Consider the following 8,154-nt stretch of genomic DNA (forward strand, 5'->3'; position numbering starts at 1 on the left):
TGCAATGTTGATTACCACATTAAAATACAACATTACACGACAGGGCAACAATAAATAAATGGGAGAAAATATCGGACAGAGAAACAAACTAATAATAGCCACCAAAAGGTACCAGGTTACAAAAATTAAACGCCAGACGTGCGTTACGTCCACACAAAACTATGCTCAGATGAAAAAAAGTTTGAAAGCCAAAACAAGCACAGAGTTAAAGATCGTCGAAGATCAAAAGTTCCAAAAAGTTGTGAGGCCAGGGTTATCAGCTTGGGACAAAAACATCCTTATTATCAAGAGTAATACATAGTTATGCAAACAGTAAATTTTATAAAATGACTATATAACAGATATACAGGATTAAACTGAATTGGTGACTAGCTATACAATAAAAGCGAATACATTACAAAATCACAGCCGTGTTAGCAAAAGTCATTGCAACGCCCAAAGTGACATCACATTTGAATTTCTAAAACGTCTTCCGAAAATTAAGAAAGAATTTTTCATCTACTACGAAGAGGATGAAAGCTGAAGACAGCACAACCATCAACAATGGAATTCAGATACAATACAAACTATAAGTATGCTCCAAGTTCTTTATATATACTCTGTATAAATGTACTAAGTGAAATGTTTATACATAAAGATTTATGTTGTCATAAACCTGGCTTAGCTTATTGTTAAAGGTCTATAGTTATTATGATCCTTGCCATTGTGTTTTAGTGGATACTTGTGTCATTGGCAATTCTACCGATTCTCCTTATCTTCCTAAGCAGATGCAAGTTCACATCAAAAGAAATGTCTAAAATCACTAAATGCTAACTAGTAGAAAAAAATAACTTTATTTATGTACAAATATATACAATGTCAAAAGGTTCTAGCAACTATTTATAAAATATAAAAATGTTAACTATAACTTTTAACTATAAAAACTAGGATTTCAAGATCTTCTAAGGAATCGGTTAATCGGGTTCAGTTGAGATCTGAAAGAAAAATAAAAAGATAAATTAATAATGATCAAATAAAAAGTAAAATAATATCTATTGGCATTATCAAATACAATACTTTAAAATGGGAGGTCTCTCAGCACATTTTGTTAAATAGATAAGTTAACACACGTAAATGATAAAGAGGAAAAAAATAAAGCATTGTTTCGAATTTTGTGTTAAAAAGAATTAACATCAACAATATATCATACGTTAACTTAAAGTATGTAGTACTCGAATATCCAATTACTTTGACAATCGTAGTAAAGAGCATATATTTTTTTTCGCACATTCAGAACTCGACTTGAACATATCGTATTTCTATCAACATCCCTCAAAATCGTTCAGAAAATATGAATACCATGTATAAAGATAAAAAAAAATTTACGAATAGCGTGAAAAGAAAACTGAGTTTCCTAACTATATATGTGAAGGTATTCAAATATGATCTGACAAACAGCCGACGTCTACTGTATAAGTAGTATTAAAATGCTCCCGTATGAAATAGCAGCTGTTTTAGCCTAATTGAATCTGTAAGAATAAATATTACACAAAACAAAGAAGGCAATACTAACCAACAGAATTATTCCTTGATTGTTAGGGAGATGTTTCACAAATGTTCCTGTAACATCCTCGACATCGTTTGCCATTGTAATAATACAAAGTAGCCATTCTACATCTCGATGAAATTTGTAGTGCGTGACAATCCAAAATAGGACAACCTCTGTTTAAATAATTTTTGTAGAATTGTATAGCGTCCACCTTTAATTGTCCTGAAATTAAAAACAATATATATATTAAATACATCTTACTATTACACTTATAATATAAAAAGGTACATACGACATGACAATACAAAACTGTCCTGTGTTAAGATATATTGATTTAAAACGCATGTTTGATAAAAAATAAAAAAAATATTTAAAAATTAAAAAAAAAAGGAAATATAGTTATATAATAAAATTAACGGAATCAATTTTCTTGCACCAGATGCGCATTGTATATAAAGGAGTACCCTCCTTCCCCCTAAGATAAGGTATAAAGAAAATCTAAGAGTTCATATTCTTTTCATCAATCAATAACTATCTATCGTTCAGTAAAAATCGCAGTTATTTTGTCGGTTATATTTACATGATAAACACGCTTGATAAGACAAGAGATGAAGACAGTACATGCGCAGATGGCACAAAATGTAATTTTTACATATAATGTACAATATTTTCATGTTATTAAATTCAAGTTCTGCACAAGAATGAACAAAAATATATGCCGAATTAAATTGACAATTTTTCTAATATGAACTTACCTTCTATTATTGGTGTAATCACAACCAGTAATAGGAAAACCAGTATAAGTTTTGTAGAATTCATATTGGACTTCAAGTTGTCTTATGATACGAAAAAATGATTTGACAAATAATAACTGTGTTGTCTTTTATATGAAATTTTGTTGCTAGTACTCTTAACCTTTGTGAAATCTTTGGCAGATTACACATAGACAATGGAAGTGAATCAGGTGTTAAGATTTTAATAATTTCCAGAAAATGTAAAATAAAACCGCAAACTAAATAGATACATCACTAAGTACTTTTCATACTTCAAGGTCAATGATAATCATGGATATGAATGTTATCGTTTTAAAGTAAAAAACCATAAGTATCGTCGACACCCACCTCTGTCTCATATACAATTCAAATGAACGCCTTCTTTGAAAAGAATAACCCCGACGTTAATGTTAAATATGATTGAAGTAAATCTTTTGAGAATTAAAAAAGCAGTTTATTTACTGATTTTTAAAGTAAGTGTTATTGATTTACATTTCAGTGAGCAGTGTCCTTACAAATACTAGCCCAACGTGTTCAGTGTGTACAGGTTTGTTTATATAGATATATGTATAGCTTGACATGCATACATCATGTTTATTGCTATTGTTATTAACAAAGTACTAACAAAACTGTCTTACCTTACAATTACAAACCCATAAAGATGTGACAAGTTTGTAATTTGGTATTTTATCCTTATATGGAGGTCTTATTTTATTTCACTTCGGTTGAATTTAAACGTCATACAAAACAAACAAAATACAAACTAGACAGACAAACTAAAGTAAAATAACGTTTTTTCATGGATATTCAAAAGAACGTTGATAGTGATCAAAGGTACCAGGATTATAATTTTAAACGCCAGATACGCGTTTCGTCTTCATAAGACCCATAAGTGACACTCAAATCAAAATAGTTGTAAAGCCAAACAAGCACAAAGGGCATTACATTAAGGAACCAAAATTCCAAAAAGTTGTGTCAAATACAGCTTATGCAACCAATGCCTGGGATAAAAAAAAAATCTTTTATTTTTTCGAAAAATTCGTAGTTTTATAAACAGGAAATTTATAAAAATTACCATGTAATTGATGCTTATGTAAACAAGAAATAACAAGAATTGAGCGCACATTGAAATTATCTAAAATTGCCAAATTCATCAACCATAAAATCTAAATGCATATTTGTTCGTTGATGTTTCAATTTTACCAATAGGATGATGAAACATAATAAAATACTATTATATGATATGAATACAACAATTAAATAGTGTACAGCTTAGATCTTACATGTCTAAGGATGTCAAAATAGAAAATATTAAATGCAAAATAAAATGTAAATAATACATTCAACACTATAGGTAGTATTCTTGAAAACAAGACGAAACGCGCGTCTAGCGTAAATATAAAAGTTTAATACTGGTATAAATGATGAGTTTATTTGATACAACAACACTTCATATTTATTTCCTAAGTTTATTTTTAAATGTTTAACATCTTGTTATTTCGTAATGTTAAAAGTACAACGATCCTTTTGTAAAAAAAAATATAAAGTTTTCCGGTTCTGATAAAACTATTTATTTTGCTTATAAAGCAAAACAGAGAACAAGTTCATGGTATGACGTATGTTAGTTTTTCTTTAATTTATTTGGTAGTTTTCTCGTGCTCTAACTAAATCCGCTTTTGATCGCAGCATTTTTTTCTGTTTTTATATTTGTTTTCAATACAGTTGTAAGGGGTTAAGATAAAACGAGTATATCATTAATAAGTCCAACTTTTGAAAATATCCTTTTATTTGAAATAAGTAACAATTTTCCCTTAATGATCTAAATCAGCCTTAAAAATCACAGAAAACACATAATACACAAACAAAATACACAAACAAAATAAAACATAATTTGATAATTCATTGGTTTTTTTTTTGTATTCCTGTTTATTATGCCAAGATGGGAAAACATTTCAATGGTTCGTTCAATCGCAAATAAAATGACTGGTTAATATAGAAGAAGCACTATTATAACAGTTTATTTTCATTATTATGTACCACGAAGGACTGGTCTATGTTGTCATATAAAAATGATGATTGGAATAAGAATTTTCAAATTTGGTAATTCAATCAAATATATGCTTTGTTAGTCGCTGTTATCTTTGTTATTCTTTTTGGACTTAATACTTGCTAAACAGTGCATTCTAGATTTTAAAGACCAAAAATGTTGTTTTTTTTACAAAATTACTGATTTTAAAAAGGTTGTAATTTAATCTTGTGTCCTCAATGCTTTTCAACGGGGTACTTATTTAGCCTTTAGACATTTTTATTCAAGCGTCACTGATAAGTCATGGCATTCAATATAGCAAGACTAAGGGGTTCAGTAAAACAATCTCAAACATAATCATTTAGAATATAATTCGGTTCGAACGATATATTCAAATTTAAAGTGATATGTTTACATGCATATATAAAAATAAAATATCCGACATCAAATAATTATGAATTTACAACCATACAAAATGTATTAAAAAAACTTTGTTTCTGATTTCATCGTTGTTGGGTTTGGTTGATGATAGTCCATTGATTTCGTGCAATGGAATTGTTAACTTTTAATTTAGGGGTATTGTAAATATGACTAAAAAAGCTTCCTCTTTTTAAATGAGTGCAACCATTTCCGTTTTTACCATAAGACTTCATTCACTCAGATTTTGCATTCAGAAAATAAAACAATTCTAAAACATGGGTATTGCAGGAAGGTTTATCACGTTCTCTCCCAAATCATTCAGATTTCGTATGAATTCATATACTAACAACATGTATTAAAAAACGGGGTGTGTCATTCATTTCTACAACAGCTTCTGCTATTTCGTTTAATCAATACATCTTACACCATTGTTTTAATTATTATATTCGATCATACACAAAAAAGTGCACTTACACCCTAATGCATGCAATATTGATAATAACGAATGTGTTTCTCTAACGCAATAATGTAAATTTCAAAATCTGAAAAGATAGTTTTACGCATATTTGTTTTAATTAGTTATAATTATGTTTTCTTTTAAGGACACTAACTGAATCACTTCCATTGTTTATGAGGTCACATATGTCAAACCACATACTACGGTCTGTCACCTACGTACAATGGACGATTTTATTTGTATAAATACTTTTGAATTGTATTTAGTTTCAACACACTTCTCAAAGAAATATAAACAAAAAGATGAACATGAGAAATTTCGTTTTGCTGTGCGCTTTTATGTTGACCTTCAATGTAAATGGTAAGTTGATAATTGATTTCTTTTTGTCAGCTTTTTGTTTTCGTACTTAAGTTGTCTTCCAATATGTGTTCATTTGAAGCTCCAGGTTGTTGTATAAATAAATTCGAAAAATAAGTAAAAACTTACATTATAGCTCGCAAGGTATTGTATTTTACTTGGAGGATAGAAATGGGACAAAGAGACAAAAACAGTCAAAGTAATGTCTGCATTTATTTTTGCCTTGATAAAAGCAGAACAAAATATATCTTAGACATGTTATAAAGATAATACCAACATCAAACATTTGCTACAATAATTGTTCTTGCATACATTTTTTCTGGATATCCTTTTTGTGCATATTTCGATTGCCAAAAATTGGAAAGCCAAATTAAAGAGCGCCAGACAGATTTCAACCCAACAGTTAGATAACATTTCGACGTGACGCAAAAACGAAAGTGTAAAAGAAAGACTTTGCCTGAATATTAGTTAATCCTTATTCGAAAAAAAGAAAAAATACCATTTCAAATGTTGTTGTCAGATTATTTAACGGTTGCTCTATCTTGTTTTCTATGAAGTCTACTTAGAACTTTTTCTCAGTGAGAAACAGGATTTTCGTCATTTTGTTAGTTATTAAGAAAAGGTACATATAAAAGTCACATATAACCATGTGAATAATTCACCTCAATCATGTCGTAATAAAGAGACCAAATTCCGAAATAGCATTAAAACAAATTGAACTTTGAATGTAATAAAATTCAATTCCGTATTTAGAAATACGAAAAAAGGTTATTCTAACTCCAAAGTACACAAATGAAGCTGTAAAGTTGACCTAAGTTCAAGTAAACTGTCCCGATGATAAAACTTACTGATTTTACTGTGTAACCAATGAAAATGTAGAAACGAAAAAGTTAAACATTAGAAATTTTAATACACCCGACCCATATTTATGTATGCATTTAAATCATCTTTAGATAATATTCAATTGTACACGTTATTTCAAACAAAAATTAAAGTACATGTTGTTCCTCATCAATTTTAATGATGTTATGATTTATTTTATTTTAAATTTTACCAAGTTAAAATAGGAAAAGAATATTTGTAACGATTATGTTTCTTTCATTTATAAATGATATTAGTTATTAGCCTGGTACCTTTGATAACTATTCATTTTCATTTTTTTTTTATATTATTATAAATATTTTCAGCTCAACTATCACACAGTCCAATTACTCTTAGCGAAAATTATTTAAACAGAGGATGTCCGATTCTTAACTGCCCGTACATATCATGTCCTTCTAGATGTAAAATGCCAACATTGTACCGATACAACGGGAGACTTTGTAGAGGCTGTCATATCAATATATGTTCATCATACATACATCCTGTACCCATGGATAGTGGAGCTACTCAGTGAAGTAAGTTCGACCTCTTAGTTTTTGTATATTTTCTGCTTTGACTGTCACGGGAGTAAACATTTATAATGTTTTTATATATTACATACTGTCATGGAAATCTGTGTCATTTACAAGTTGAAAGTTTTATGACCACAACAGAAAATAATTTGGATATATTTTTTTTTCTTATCGCATATCAGTAATGCAACAAATAAAGCATACTATTCACGTGTCATACATAAATATATATAGAATTTCAAAAGCTCTCTTTCTTATATTTATTCTTGCCGTATTAGCTGAGGCATGCCTCCAGTTATGGAATTTTCTCACTGTATTGATGACGAATTGATGGCCTTCGGCTGTTTTCTGCTCTTTGATCGGGTTGTTGTCTGTTTGACATATTCCTAATTTCCATTTTCATTCCTATTATTCCTTTTTATATTTTATTTTATTTTTATTTTTCAGATTTTACACAAGCGTCCTGAACCTGATCCTCAGGCTGATGATTTTTGAAATCCAACATATTGCTGTCATATGATAAATTATTAAGTTAGATTGCAAATTCTTTTTTAAATTTGTATAGTATATAATTCTTTTTGTACTTTTATATAGTTTGCCTATTTGTAATAAAATATGTTTTAATACATCTATTTTGTTTTACTTTAAACGATAAGGTTTAACAGTATCAACTATAATGTTGAGTGCTACTCTTTTATCTTGTTTATTGTCTTTTCCGAGAATGTGACCTACATGCTTAGTCCTACATGAGTTACACGACGGGTGTCACATGTGAGACAGAATCTGTCAATTCTTCATCTGCAATTCAACATCTGCTTTTACCACTAAAAGTGTTTTAAACACGCTCATGTAGCTCTATTTGTTTATATGTTTTCTTTTGTTGTTTTGAGTTTTCTCAAATTGTATTTACCGGTATCTTGTCTTTTCTTTGTAACGAAAAAATTTGTTTACAATTTCAAATCCATGATTTATTGACGATATACATTTAGCTTATCATCGTTATGTATTAGAGTAAACACCACAAGTGAAGCTAGATCTGGTTACCTTTCCTGCGAACCTGGGATCAGACCGGTTTCTTGCTGGGTTTGTGTTACCTCACTTTTATGTAAACCAAATTATGAATCATGTAGATTGTCTCTATATAATGCTCAAGTCAGAATTCGGTCCAATAGAGGTATAGATTATACAAGGTGACTAAA

General features: G+C 29.3%; 1 long non-coding RNA gene across 1 annotated transcript; it reads left to right on the forward strand.

Moving 5' to 3' along the window:
* Nucleotides 1–5,465: 5,465 nt before the first annotated feature.
* On the forward strand, nucleotides 5,466–7,546 carry LOC139483642 (uncharacterized). Its single transcript, XR_011655063.1, has 3 exons — nucleotides 5,466–5,564; nucleotides 6,749–6,958; nucleotides 7,403–7,546. It is a non-coding gene; the product is annotated as an uncharacterized lncRNA (long non-coding RNA).
* Nucleotides 7,547–8,154: the final 608 nt, after the last annotated feature.

This window comes from Mytilus edulis, chromosome 7 (genome assembly GCF_963676685.1).
Source record: "Mytilus edulis chromosome 7, xbMytEdul2.2, whole genome shotgun sequence".
NCBI classification, from domain to species: domain Eukaryota; kingdom Metazoa; phylum Mollusca; class Bivalvia; order Mytilida; family Mytilidae; genus Mytilus; species Mytilus edulis.